This window comes from Chelonoidis abingdonii, chromosome 1 (genome assembly GCF_003597395.2).
Source record: "Chelonoidis abingdonii isolate Lonesome George chromosome 1, CheloAbing_2.0, whole genome shotgun sequence".
NCBI classification, from domain to species: Eukaryota; Metazoa; Chordata; order Testudines; family Testudinidae; genus Chelonoidis; species Chelonoidis abingdonii.
This window is the reverse complement of record NC_133769.1, coordinates 55,985,906-55,999,915: the sequence shown is the minus strand read 5'-3', so window position 1 is coordinate 55,999,915 and position 14,010 is coordinate 55,985,906.

Below are 14,010 nucleotides of genomic sequence, written 5' to 3'. Positions count from 1 at the left end.
TAAAACAACAAAAACAAATCCATCCTTCGTGTTTAGTAGCCAGTTGCAAGCAACTGTTGCACTGTTTCTCAGGATTCCTTTAGCTGAAGGTCAGAGGTGCTTTTCCCTTCCCCAGTTTAAGATTCCAATGTCTGAGGATGCTCCAACCTGCTGAGAACAGCTAGGGCATGTCCACTTTCCTCAGGTCTCAAAAGTCAATTTGTAAAAGTCAACCACACAACTGACATTGCTAATGCCAAGTAGATACCACTTTAAAACAGCCTAGTTTAGCTTACTCAGTTCCGTATTCACTAAATAATACCTACTTGTCCTAAGAAACATGTCTAAGTCTTCAAACATCCTATAATTACAGGACTTTTCAAAACAACATCTTTCACCTACTTGGGTTCTTAGGGAGGTGAAACTCCAAAAGAAGATTAACAGATTGGTGTAGTGGGCATAGAATGATTGATTGGGGATGGAAGAGAATTGCTAGGGAAGAGAACTAATGGCCTGGGGAAGCACTGGTAGAATATTGGAAATGGGGGACTGATGGATTTTTGGGAATGGTTTGTATTAAAGTGGCCACTTGGTCTTTAAATTTGACTTACATGTGTAAATTGTTCAAACTTTTTACTGAACCAATTCAGGCATGCCTGTGCATACTCCTTCCTCAACAAGGCTGCTGTTAGGTCAATGCCTTTCAGAACAGAAGCTTGTGAAACATGCTGATGGCTTATTCAGAGCTCTTACATGCTCATTTCCTATTTAATTATAGCTTCTGCTTTGTGGCATGCTCTGTAACTGAAGTCCTAATATAACGTTACAAAACCCTAACTTCAGTTACTGAGAAGTTTCTCCAGTTCTTGTTTTGGGCTGAAGTTTTCATGCTTGGTCTCTGTCTCTTATGGGAAAAATCTATCCATTCATTTGTGTTACGTGAGCATGAAAACTACATTTTTGTCCCTTTTTTTTTTTAAGTGAACACTTGTGGATGTCTTAAATGGCAGAGCTTTAAAACTTATGTGAAAAGCTAGTGCTTTATTCCCAAATTCATATTTCAGGTTTACTTTTGAAACAATAGCAGAGATGAAGGTACTGTAAACTTATTTAGGATGCTATTATATTAAATCTGTGGGAACATATTAGTTTCTTGGACGCATTTTTTTAAAGAAAGTGCTTGCTAAAAGCCAGATTGAAATAGTTTATATAGTAGTGGTGTGTTTAACTGGACACACTGGGCAACATAGTCCTATCCTATGAAAAGATCTATGGGATAGAGGTTGGGGAAATCAGCGATCTTTTCACTTCAGAGTTTCCTTGTTACGCTTCCCTTGTATATGTGTGGTACTCATGCTAGAGTAAAAGGATCATGACTAGGAACCATTCAATTTTAAGAGTTTGCAGGGAATTTGGGTTCCATCCTTTCATATGGGGACATGGGTGCCCTGCACCTCCAGTATTGAAATGATTTACAGTTTGGTTCAATGGCTCTCAGCACCCTCACTATACAAATTGTTCCAGTCCTCCTGCTTGGGGAGGGAATGAAGGGAAAATGAAGATGTCTCCTGGCCTTATCAATATTCCTATAGCTCCTTTCCAGCTAGAAATGCAGTTCCCTGGGGAATCTGTTTTCACTGGCTCTGTACCCTGCAGCCTGTGCTGTACTTACCTCCTCTGGAAGCTCACGGGCAGCTACTGCTGCTACTACCAATTGTCATTGTGCATGGATTTTCAGTAAAAACTCATGCAGTGTGGAAGGGCACATATATTGAAAAGAGGTTATTTCTTAGCTCTATTGTCTCCTGTTGTTGGTGGATTACTGAGCTGAGATGCTCTGGGGTTAGGGTAATGTATTTTGGAAGTTCTGCTGCTCTTCACTTCTCTCTTGTGTGCTTGAGAGTTTTTCTGACCCATTTACACTTAAATAGTCCCCCCCCTTGTGTGTCTGTGCTGGAAGATGGGTATGAAGATCCTTGGCTTGTGTAAAATAGCTGTCAATGCAATCATGCTGATTTACAGTGGCAAAGGATTTGGGCTTTGTTCTGCTTGTGATTGTGTGTATGCATTCTGGGTCTGATCCTGAGAGATGAGGAGCATCTGCAACTCCCACTGGAGAGAGGCTGTCAGTAAACCCCTAATCTGGCAGGTGAAGCCAGATTCAATGTACCTGTCCCACTGGGTGGCAGAGAATCCAAATTATTTCCTTGACATGGATGTGTTTTCTAAATGCTTTTGAATTGGGGTGTGAATTGAGCAAAAAGGGGCAGGGTGGCATGATATGGTACCTAGCTCTACTGCTGTCTGGGACATTTTTACCTTTATAGACAAAAAGGACTGTAACGATTAAGGGTGATTAAACTTTTTCAGCAAAGCTTGTTTACAACTGACCCCTGAAGTATATAGGAGAAGCATGGAGTTCAGAAAAAAGGGGATAAGACTATACTGTGGTTTCAACTCAAGTCTGGTGGTATGTAAGAAGGGTTCCAAGGTGTTCCTGTGCAGCTGCAATAGGCACTGACCACTGGATAAGCAGTTTTCTGTGCCCTGAGTGACCAGAGCAGGGGCTGCTCCAGGCTAATGAGAACACCTGACTCCAATTAACTTGCTAAGAGTCAGGTGAAGCTGTTAAGCACCTGACTCTAAGGCCCCTCTGATGCTATAAAAGGGGCTCACTCCAGTCAGGCTAGAGGAGAGGAACTGGGAGCAAGAGGCATGCAAAAAGCTGAGAGTGAGCAGGCATACTGCTGGAAGACTGAGAAATACAAGTGTTATCAGATACGAGGAGGAAGATCCAGTGGTGAGGACAAAGAAGGTGTTTGGGAGGAGGCCATGGGGAAGAAGCCCAGGGAGTTGTAGCTGTTGTGCAACTGTACCAGGAGGCACTCTAGACAGCTGTAGTCCACAGGGCCCTGGGTTGGAACCTGGAGTAGAGGATGAGCCTGGCTTCCGCCTAAACCGCCCAACTCCTGATCAGACACAGGAGGAATGGACCTGGACTGTAGCTTCTACCAGAGGGGAAGGACTCTGGGCTGTTTCCTGACCCACAAGGTGAGTCTGTGAGGTGAGCAAATCTACCAATAAGTGCAAGACCCACCAAGATAGAGGAGGAACTTTGTCACACAACATATACAGTTTGGGGGTGCAATGCCCCCCAATCACTCTCAACTCTGCCCAATGCAGGCAAATGGGACTGTGGTGGGCATCCCAAACATAAGAAAATGGAGGACTGGTTGAGGGGTTACTGTGGCCTATACATCATATATTTAGAACAATTCTACAAGTTTTGCCACTGAAACCTAAAATTGTGGTTAAGGGACAAAGATCATAGGGATGTAACAGGGAAATGGCAGACCCTCGTGTGGATAGTCAACCTGGGTTTGATAGAATGGGATCAGAGAACAGAGATCAGGCCCAGGCAGAGATCCACCCTGACAGGAGTCAAGTCACCTTGGAGAAACCCTGGGACATCTGGGGAAAAGCAAAGTTCAGTATGCAGCCAGCAAGGTCACTTTGCCTGGGATTGCTCATTCTGCCCACTAAGCCCCAGCGTTGGAAAGGTTAGCTGCACCCAAACCTCACAGAATTTACCATGTGGCTGAATCACCAGAGGGAGGGAGTCATGCAGCCATTCTATTGATGGCACACACTGTTCATGTGAGCCACTCTCACCCCAAACCACTGCCCACAAGTCATGCTTCACCCTTCTGCCAGCGGGAGAGGAAGGTGGTGGTTAATAGGGAGACAGTCTCTTGACTGAGAGATACTGGGACTGCTAAGACTAGAGTTAGGCCCCATGTCATTAAATCCTGTCAAATGCTCCCCGGTGTGAAATCTGGGTTAAAGTTTCTGTTGTAAAAGCCTTTGTATAGAAATCTGTGCTGTAGGGAAAGCAGCCCCAGGAAGGGTAACTGGTTGTAGGTGTATTGTTAGGTATTCCAGTTCTTTGCTTTTGGGGAACGAATGATATCACTTTAAAAGTAGAAGAGGAGAATCAGATGTCCTCAGTTAGCTCCAGACCTGCAAGGGACTGTTAGCCAAAATGCAAATGGAGCAGCTGACAGGGAGGAGAGGACATGTGTTCCCCTGCCAGGATCCCAGAGGAATGGGTCTCTTTCCAGTATGTGCATACAACCACCTCTGGGCAGGGGGCGTTAGACTCCTTTTCTGGCCTGACCTGCAAGGTGATGGGGCAGAGAAAGGAATTTGCCTATGCGTTGAACTTGAGGAATCTCTTTTGCTTGACCTTACTGTTATTAAAAACAGTCCATGGTCAAGAGCCGCTTCACAGGGAAGTAGCCTTGCCTCCTTTTCGCCCTTTGGTCCAAAGAATTGCTGCTTGTAATACTTCCAGAGGGAGAAGGAAACCACAAGCCATCATTAGGGCTGCTAACCCGTTAAGGGACATGCAAGAGCTCATGTACATTCTAAAGAGAGGTTCTAAATTCTACAGCATCAGTGACAGATTAGGCCCTGGGCCCCGGCCAGCTGAGGAGCCCCTCGTCATATACTGCCCTCTGGATGAGGCAGGGGAAGCCCATGACACCCTCCAATCCTGACAGAAGCTTCAGGGTGGGGGTAGCCCCCGCAATGCCCCCCCCCACTCTGTCTTTGTGTCTGGAAGCACAGCTCCTAATCCTGTCCTCGGCAAAAGCTGTGGGATAGGGGAAGCTCCCCCACCTCCCCAAAGTGCTCCCTCTGACCCCATCCCTGGCAGAAGCCACAGGATGGGGAAAGCCCCACCCCCCAGTGCCACCCCAACCCTCTCCCTAGCAGAGGAATCCCCCAGAGCTCCAACCCTCTTCCCGCAAAAGTTTTGGGGTGGCAGGGGAAGTCCACGTGTCTGATCCTGGTCTCTGGCAGAAGTCCCAGGTGCGTGGGGTGGGAGAAACCTGAGCACACCAACCCTGGTCCCCTGAAGAAGGGCCGGGAGGTGGCAATGGGAAGCCCCAGCACCTGGACCCCCACTGCAGCCCTGGGACTAGAGGAGCTCTCACTCTCTGCTACGGCCCTAGGGCCTTGGCATAGGGACAGAGCTTCTCCAGTCTTGGGGTGCAGGAGTTGGGGCAGGTGGAAGGGGGGAACCCTGGGTGGAATAGGGGTGGGGTTGCCGGGAAGGATCAGAAAGGAGTGGGGCTGTGGGCAAGGCTGCAGGTGGAAGGGGTAAGAAGGGGCCCCCCACTTCCTCTGGCCCAGGGCCCCTGGAAACCTTAATCAGCTTCTGTACAGGATGAGACGTCTAATAACTCTATGGATTTTTGAAGGATGTATGTTGGCTTGCTAGCAGAATGTTTATTAGATGCATAGCTGAAATATGAAATTATGAATGGTGGTAATAACTTAAATGCCATCTTGGGAATAAACCTGTTAGTTTCTCTAGGATGTCAGTCAAGCACCCTAGTTACACCTATTTCGTTAAGGGGGAGATATGACAGATATGGCAAAGTTCTGACATGCTTCTTGAGAGACCTTACTAAGTTAAGTTTAAGTATCCTTGGGGTCCATTGTATTAAATGAATGGCTTATATATCTGTGTGGGCCATGATTCTATGTAACCTGTCTGGGGGGAAATGTGACGGATGTGAGATATGGGCGTTCGAAGGGCTATATTGAAAATGCGCCAGAAAAGAATAGACTTTTGTAAGTGAATTTCCTGGGGAATCCCTTGGGAGAGGTTAATTTAAATTCCCCACTTCCAAGTATGCAAAACACTCAGCTTTTTGAATCTATGCTCTGAGGAAAGGGTTGATTGATCTACCAGTTTCCTGGAACTGGTAAAGGCCTGAGCTGTTGTAAAGACACAGCTGAGCTGCCCAGCTTATGTTCTGGTTCTGAATCTGAGACAGGTAAGAACGTCTAACCATGGAGAAAAACAAATTATGGGCTTGAAGGACTCTCAACTACCAGAGACCACGGTTGGAGTTGGGGTTTTAGAATGACTGTAAGGTCTTCTATTGATTTTAATGTGTTTTCTCTGTAATGTGCTTGCTTAAAAAGAGCTATGGGCAGGTACATTGCTCATAGCCTTTGGAGAGAAAGTGTAGTTCAGAGGCTGGCCTGTCTGGGGAGGCTGACTGGCAGGGAATATCACAGTACAGACAGGGAACTGTGCAGCTTTAAAGTTTCCCCAATCAGGAGAGAATGACCCAAGGGTATCCACCCAAGAGAGGTGACAGCTTGGAGCTGGAAGCCTAGGGTGAATGCCCTTGCTGGACCCTGGTGGAGAATTACTGGTGCAGTTGCCTCATATCTGGTCTTGAAAAAACAGTATGTTCAGAGGGTCAGCTGTCTCTAGTCACAGTCAGGCTTTGACTTCTCTAGTCACACTGCCACAAAGGGTGCCAATTCATGCCAACTGTGCTGGGGACTTCTGCAATGTGGGCACCTGTCTTCTAGGGACTGGACTGAGTCCAACTCATTTTGCATAGGCCATTGAACAGCTGTGAGATAAAGTGACTGTCACTCACTATGGAGATATGTCTGATTCAAAGTTCTAAGTCAGGGCTGTAGCTCCATGCTTGATGCACTCAAGTGTGTGTTTGGATATAACTGAAATCTGTGTTTAAAATAATGTGCTTTAAAGCTTAGGCACAGCTGAGAAGAAAACATTTCAGTCTTTGCATTTTCTTCATTTATAACATGTATTTTTTCTTACCACTTTAAACCATTTGTTTTGATCCTAAAAATAATTTTTCAAAAAACACAGATGGAATAAATTAATACCCTTTCTACACTTTTTAATGTATTCCAATTTATCTTCCCCTTTTACAGATATTTTCTTTCTTCCGATGCTGCTCTCTTACCAAGATGATTGGAAGACCAATAATCTAAAAATAAATTGCCAGACAATCTTTACTCTGAAGTTAAGGTTATAAATGAGTGAAATTTGAGGACCTTAAACTAGAACAAATAAAGAATTCTGAAAGCTGGGAAATTCAAAGGGGAAGTTGCACTTTAGAAACAGTGATAAAAAGCCAATGGAATGTATGGCTTTGCTTGAATAGTTAGGCAGCAGTGGTCCAGTGGACTGAAGAAGAGGTTGGGAGCCAGGAGACCTGGACCAAAATTTACAAATGTCACTAGTGATTTTTAAGGGGCTCAGTCTTAGTGTGCTCAGCTTGAGACACCGAGAAATAATCTGATTTTCAGAATGTGCATTGCACCTGCCCCCTGAAAATTTGGCCCCTTTCAGATGTCTCAAGTTGGGAACCCAAACTTTGTGGAACTCAATCACTGTGGGATAGAGCCACAAAAAGGCTTAGACACATAAGTCCAACACTGAGGTGCCAGTGAGATCCTCAGAACCACAGCCATAGCAAAGAATTTTTGCGCCTGAGGCAAGGGCCGACTCCAGGCTTTTCGGCGGCAATTCGGTGGTGGGTCCCTGAGTCCCTGCTAGAGGGAAGGACCTGCCACTGAGTTGCCGCTGACACTTCGTTCATTCTTCGGCATCAGTTCGGCGGCAGGTCCCTGAGTCCCTCTAGGAGAGAAGGACCCTCTGTCGAAGAATGAATGAAGCGGCAGCGGCAATTCGGTGGCAGGTCCTTCCCTCTGACAGGGACTCAGACCCGCTGCCGCTGAAGCGCTGCCGATTGTGTTAGAACTGCACCCCTCTGCTTTGCATGCCCAAGGCAAGTGCTTCACTCGTCTCGCCCTTGTTATGGCACTGCTCAGAACCCCTCCTCAGTTGCTGCCTAACTCTGTAAGTGTCTAAAGTCCCTATCCACTTAAATTCCCATTGTAAAACTCCCCGTGGCTCCTAAAAATCTGCCAGTGAGCACGCATTTAGGCATGAGATGGATGCCTAGAAAAAGGCAGCAAAGTCCCTGCAGGATCCCCTCTTCTCTCACCTGTGGGGGCTGATCTTACATTGCAATATCAGCACTGGGCCAGAGTGAGAGTGACTCTATAACCTGCCATGACACTCACCTGGGAGGTAGTAGACCCAGGATACAGACCTCTTGCTCCACTTAATTATTTACTTATGCAAAGTGGAACAACTTACAAGAAGAGATTGAGAGAGCCCTATTAAAGAATGCCGCATAAGCCAGCAGTTAGGGCACTCACCTGGGATAGAGGAGATCCAAGAATGTATCCTTTCTCCATGTTAAGCAGAGGGGGAGTTGGACCTAGGTCTCCCCCAGGGCCAGATTAAAGAATCTGGGACCTTGTGCACTATAGAAATTGCTCCTCCCCCCAACCTTCCTTACGTAGATTTTAAGACCAGAAGGGACCATTATGATAATCTAGTCTGACCTCTGGTATTATACAAGCCACAGAACTCCCCCAAAATAACTCCTAGAGCATATCTTTTAGAGAAACACCCAATCTTGATTTAAAAATTGTCAGAGAATCCACCACAATGCTTGGTAAATTGTTCCAATAGGTGAATTACTCTCATCATTAAAAATTTATGCCTTATTTCTGGTCTAAATTTGTCTAGTTTCAACTGCCAGCCTCTGGATTGAGTTGTATGTTTCTCTGCTAGATTGAAGAGTCTTTTAAATATTTGTTCCTCATGTAGGTACTTACAGACTAAGCAAGTCATGCCTTCACTTTCTCTTTGTTAGATTATGCTCCTTGAGTCTATTTATCACTATAAGGCATGCTTTCTAATCCTTTAATCATTCTTGTGACTCTTCTCTGAACTCTGTCCAGTTTATCAATGTCCTTCTTCAATTGTGGGCACCAGAAGTGGACACAGTATTCCAGCAGGGGTCGCAGCAGTGCCAAATGCAGAGATAAAATAACCTGTCTGCTTCAGGTTGAGATCCCCCTGTTTATGTATCCCAGGTTTGGCCACAGCATAACACTGGAAGCTCATGTTCAGCTGATTGCCCACCACAATCCCCAAATCTTTTTCAGCCACTGCTTCCCAGGGGAGAGTCCCCCATTTGGAAGTATGGCCTACATTCTTTGTTTTTAGAGCTATACATCTACATTTAGCTGTATTAAAATGCATATTGTTTGTTTGTGCCCAGTTTACCAACCAGTCCAGATTGCTTGGTGTCAGTGACCTGTTCACTTCATTATTTACCACTCCCCCAATTTTTGTGTCATCTGCAAACTTTATCAGTGATGATTTTGTTTGCTTCCAGGAAATTGATAAAAATGTTTACTAGTGTAGGGCCAAGTACCAATCCTTGTGAGCCCGCACTGAGAAGAGACCTGCTCAGTGATGATTCCTCATTTACAATTACATTTTGAGATCTATCAGTTAGCCAGTTTTTAGTCCATTTAATGTATGCAATGTTAATTTTATATTCTAGTTTTTCAATCAAAATGTCATGTGGTACCAAGTCAAACACCTTACAATAATCTAAGTATATTATATCAACACTATTACCATTATCAACCAAACTTGTAATATTGTAAATAAATAAAAATTGTTAGTTTGACAGGATCTATTTTCCATTAAAAATGTTGATTTGCATGAATTACATTACCCTCCTTTAGTTCTTTTTGAATCAAGCCCTGTATCAGCCGCTGTATTATCTTGTCTGGGATCAATGTCAGGTGATAGGACTATAATTACCCAGGTCATCTTGTTTACTTTTTTAAAAGATTGCACAGCATTAGATTTCTTCCAGTCTTTGGTAACTTTCCCAGTGCTCCAAAACTTATTGAATATATTGGTCCAGTGGGCTCATGAGCCAGCTCTTTTAAAACTCTTGGATGCAAATTGTCTGGACTTGCTGATTATAAAATGTCTAACTTTAGTAGCTTCTGTTAAATATCTACCCAAGAAACTAGCGGAATGGAAAGAGTATTGAGAAAAAACAATGAGGAGTCCTTGTGGCACCTTAGAGACTAACAAATTTATTTGGGCATAAGCTTTTGTGGGCTAGAGCCCACTAAATACAGGAGCAGGTACACATAGATGAAAGGATGGGGGTTGCTTTACCAAGTGTGAGGTCAGTCTAGTGAGATAAATCAATTAACAGCAGGATTACCAAGGGAAGAAAAATCTCTTTTGAATTGGTAAGACAGTGTCCCATTACAGACAGTTGACAAGAAGGTGTGAGTAACAGTAGAGAGAAATTAGTATTGGGAAATTAAGTTGAGGTCTTGCAATCGCCCAACCACTCTCTTTATTCAGGCCTAATCTGATGGTATCCAGTTTGCAAATTAATTCCAGTTCTACAGCTTCACATTGAAGTCTGTTTTTGAATTTTTTTTGTTGAAGAATTGCTGCTTTTAAGTTTTATTGTGTGACCAGAGAGATTGAAGTGTTCTCCTACTAGGTTTTGAATTTTATGATTCCTAATGTAAGATTTGTAACCGTTTATGATGAGACTGTATCATCTGTCCAAATACATGTGCCTTTTCTGTATGATTATGGATAATTCTATCCTTTCCATCTAGTAATGGATCAGTATTATTGTCAGGATTCTTATTGTTCCTAATATATTTTTAAAAGTCTGCATGGACAGACTTCTGCACCACACATAGCCAACTGGGGCTCTGTGCCAATACAAGAGTTCACCAGCATGGTTATTTCTGCAGGATCCAGGGCTTGGTTTCTGCCTGGATTAGCTTCCTTATGTCCTTGAGGACTTATTAATGAGATAACTCAACTGTACATTGGTGTAGACCCAGTAATCTATCTACTTGGTCTCTCACTCTTTTAGTTAGTGTCTTAGATATTTAGTTCTAATACAGTTAGTTAAGTTTCAAACACTTACATTCTGGCCCAGGGTGTCACAACAGAAACTTTTGCCTTTTTTCTCTTCTACAGAGCTTCTGTACTCTAATCTATCTGTAGTCTGTATGGCATATATGAAATTGCATGAGAGAACACATACTGCCCTCAGTTTTCCCAGTTTAAACTGAACATTCTGTTTTACAGATTCATCTCATTTATTTATGCAACACGTTATAATCCTCTGAAGCCGCAGTCTGCATTTTCATATCAAACTCCTACAACCCTTTCTTCATGCATCGCTGCTGTTAGCAGAATTGTATCTTGGGGGTGAGTGGGAAGGAGAATGCTTTTTAGCTAGTGTCTTGCTACTGCCATCATCTATCCTTCATCTCCCACTGGCACAGAGCTGGATGTGGTAGATAGGGGTGAAGGAGAATGGGATGTGGTAAGTGAGGCTTGACTGAGGAGCCCCGTGTGTTTTTATTCCTTTTACTTCAATACCTGGTATTTGCAAGATTTTTGGCTTTAAATTTATGTAGAGTTTTATCTACTGATCTAATGAAAAGTGGTGCATTATGCCCCCAGGGTAAGAGCAGCATGAATTCCTCTTCTGCCATGCAAGAACAGGTGCTTCAGTTTTCAATGGACTCCATCAGAAGTACAATGTGGAGCTGAAACACCTTTCTTGTGTCAGTGTTCTCTAGACTCTGCCTGAGTAAGGTAAGGTGTATGTCATGGCTGCATGCCACAACAGCAGGGATCAATATGCTAATAAGTTCTAGCTGTGTGAATATCAGGAATAAATTCTCCCAACAGGGCAAATTCATCATGAAATCCAAAGGCTGAATTTGACACAGTTTGTTCTTAGCGTAAATATTTAAATTATGGTTGTGTAACTCAATTTAGGGGAATGTGGATCTTTGTCCCTTTCTAGTGTCTGGTCCACATTAGAGCTTAATGAGTTTGCTATAGCTGCCAACTAGGGTAAGGTAACCAGCCAGAGGAAAGTGCATGCAGTTATGTGTCAGCCCAAGTGGGATCAGTTTAACTTACATATTTTGTCCCTCGTGTACAAATAAATGAAACAAATATTCATGAAAATACAGCAAATTTCAGCAATCAGGCATGTCTAATCTGTGTACAACCTTCATTCTGATTTCTTTATCCCTTCTGAAAAAAAAGAACTGGATTAAATGCCTTTGCAGGCAACAAGATGTCTGCTAATAAATGTTAGAAACTGACTTTGTTTCCCATTCTCCCCATTCTATTTTCTCTCTTTCCCTCTCCATGTCTTATGCTCTGCTCTGTCTCCATTATCCCTTTCCCCTCCAGTCAGCAGTGATTGCATTTTAAAATGTTTCTGTTGCCTAGGCATGTGTATCAATGCGGTCAGTATTTCCCATTGTGCAAATAGGAAATATCTTGCAAACCAGTGAGATCTTTCAAAATGGTAGAAACATTTTCAGTGCAATCATGGTAACTTCCTTCCCTCCTCCCACTCTCTGGGCCCAATCTTACCGCTGTGAATGCAACTGGGGCTAAGATAGGAGTGGAGCCTAGGGGTAAAACACCCCTTTAAGGCTGCCACGTAAGATTTTGTATGCACTTTTTCAAGAACTTTTCACATCCATTGCAGTTTAGATTAATTAATTAATTCTTCAATCACTCCTGTGGAGAAGGTAAGTAGTGTTCCTGTTTGGGAAAACTAAGGCAAGGGAAAAAGAACAGGAGTACTTGTAGCACTTTAGAGACTAACAAATTTATTTGAGCATGCTCAGGGGGTCGCTTAACTAACAAATATATTTGAGCATGCTAGTCTCTAAGGTGCCACGAGTACTCCTTGGTCTTTTTGCTGATGCAGACTAACACAGCTTCCACTCTGAAACCTAAGGCAAGGGAATTGCCCATGGTTATACAAACAATCTGAGGCACAACCAGGTCTCTAGGCTCTCAGCGCTGTGTCCTAACCACAGTATCATTCTTGCTTTCCTATTGCACTCATGTTCCCACATAAACCCAAGCCAGGTGACTGTTATGTGGTATATCTGTTGGATTTTTGCATTGGTACAAGATATGTACATTGTATGAAGCCTTTTAAAATATGAGCAGAGAACATCAAGGCTCCCAAAATATTCCACCATGCCCATGGGAGGAGAGACAGGCACCGTGTCTGAATTTCATTACACTGTTGATGATGTGAACTTTTTCTCTCTCGTACACAAATCTCTACTGAAGAAGAAACTGACAGTGATTTTCACATCTGTGGATTGTTAGTGAGTTGGTCACATCATTCGAGAGAGGGAGGGGCACTATATAACGAATGTGAAAAACAGAAATCATCATAAATTTGTCCTGAAACCTCATATTGCCCAAATAACATAGGTAATGAGCTACCGAGGAAAGAAAATCTGAAAGACTTGGCTATCTTAATGTGTTTATGCAATGCAGGAATCATGCAGATACACATTATTTATGCCTGTTATTGTTATTTCCAGTAGGTGGCTGCCTGTCACCTCACACAATTTAAGTACTGTAAAATAAGAGCTGTCATGCCTCATAAGAACAACAGAGGCTATTCAAACAGTATGGTAAATCTGATTACCTGTGATCTGTATGGGGAAAATTCACAGGTTCACTACTCTACCTACCGGTAATTTTATTCTTAGGTACACAAAGCAAAACAAAATATCCCTTAGTGACTGCATTTTTTAAAAACACAGTATTTTATTCCCAAGGCAAACAAACAAAGAAATTAGGCTTTGAAAAGCCTATTAGTTATCCAGTTCATACTTCTGCAAATGCCAGTTTGTTCCTTGTAGAATAGGTTTGAAGGTTTTGTTCTGATTCTAATTACAGAAAACATGTGTAACCCTTCTGCCAGGTGGAGCCGGCAGCAACCTGAGCTGGGCTCAATATCTAGGAGTTCCTCTTCAACAATACAACACAGAACTGGCTTGAGTCCCCACCCAGTAACCCGGAAAAATTACACATCACCCTGGGTACCTCTGAAAGGCAATTCTTCTACACTTGCAAGCACAGAGTCTGAGTGTAGAAAATAAACTTTTAATGAAAGGAGGGAAGTCATGTACCATTAATTAGGGAGAATGCCACAAGCAGGACTCATAATCATAAAACTGTGAGCAGGACACCCACTGCAGAGTGCATGGGGGGCAGTGCCTTCTGCCTCATGTTCCTGAGTTCTATAACTTAAAAGTTCCTTTTCTGTGCCTCTCTTTGCTCCCTCACCAGACTCCACTTACAGTGGTTGTCTTTAGTCAGTAGGACCTAGGGTTCAAAAGTGTATCTGTGTGAATTCATCTCCCATATGGGGAAGAAGGCACCTTGCTTGCTCCACCATCTGAACACCTGCTCTGACTGGCTGCCTC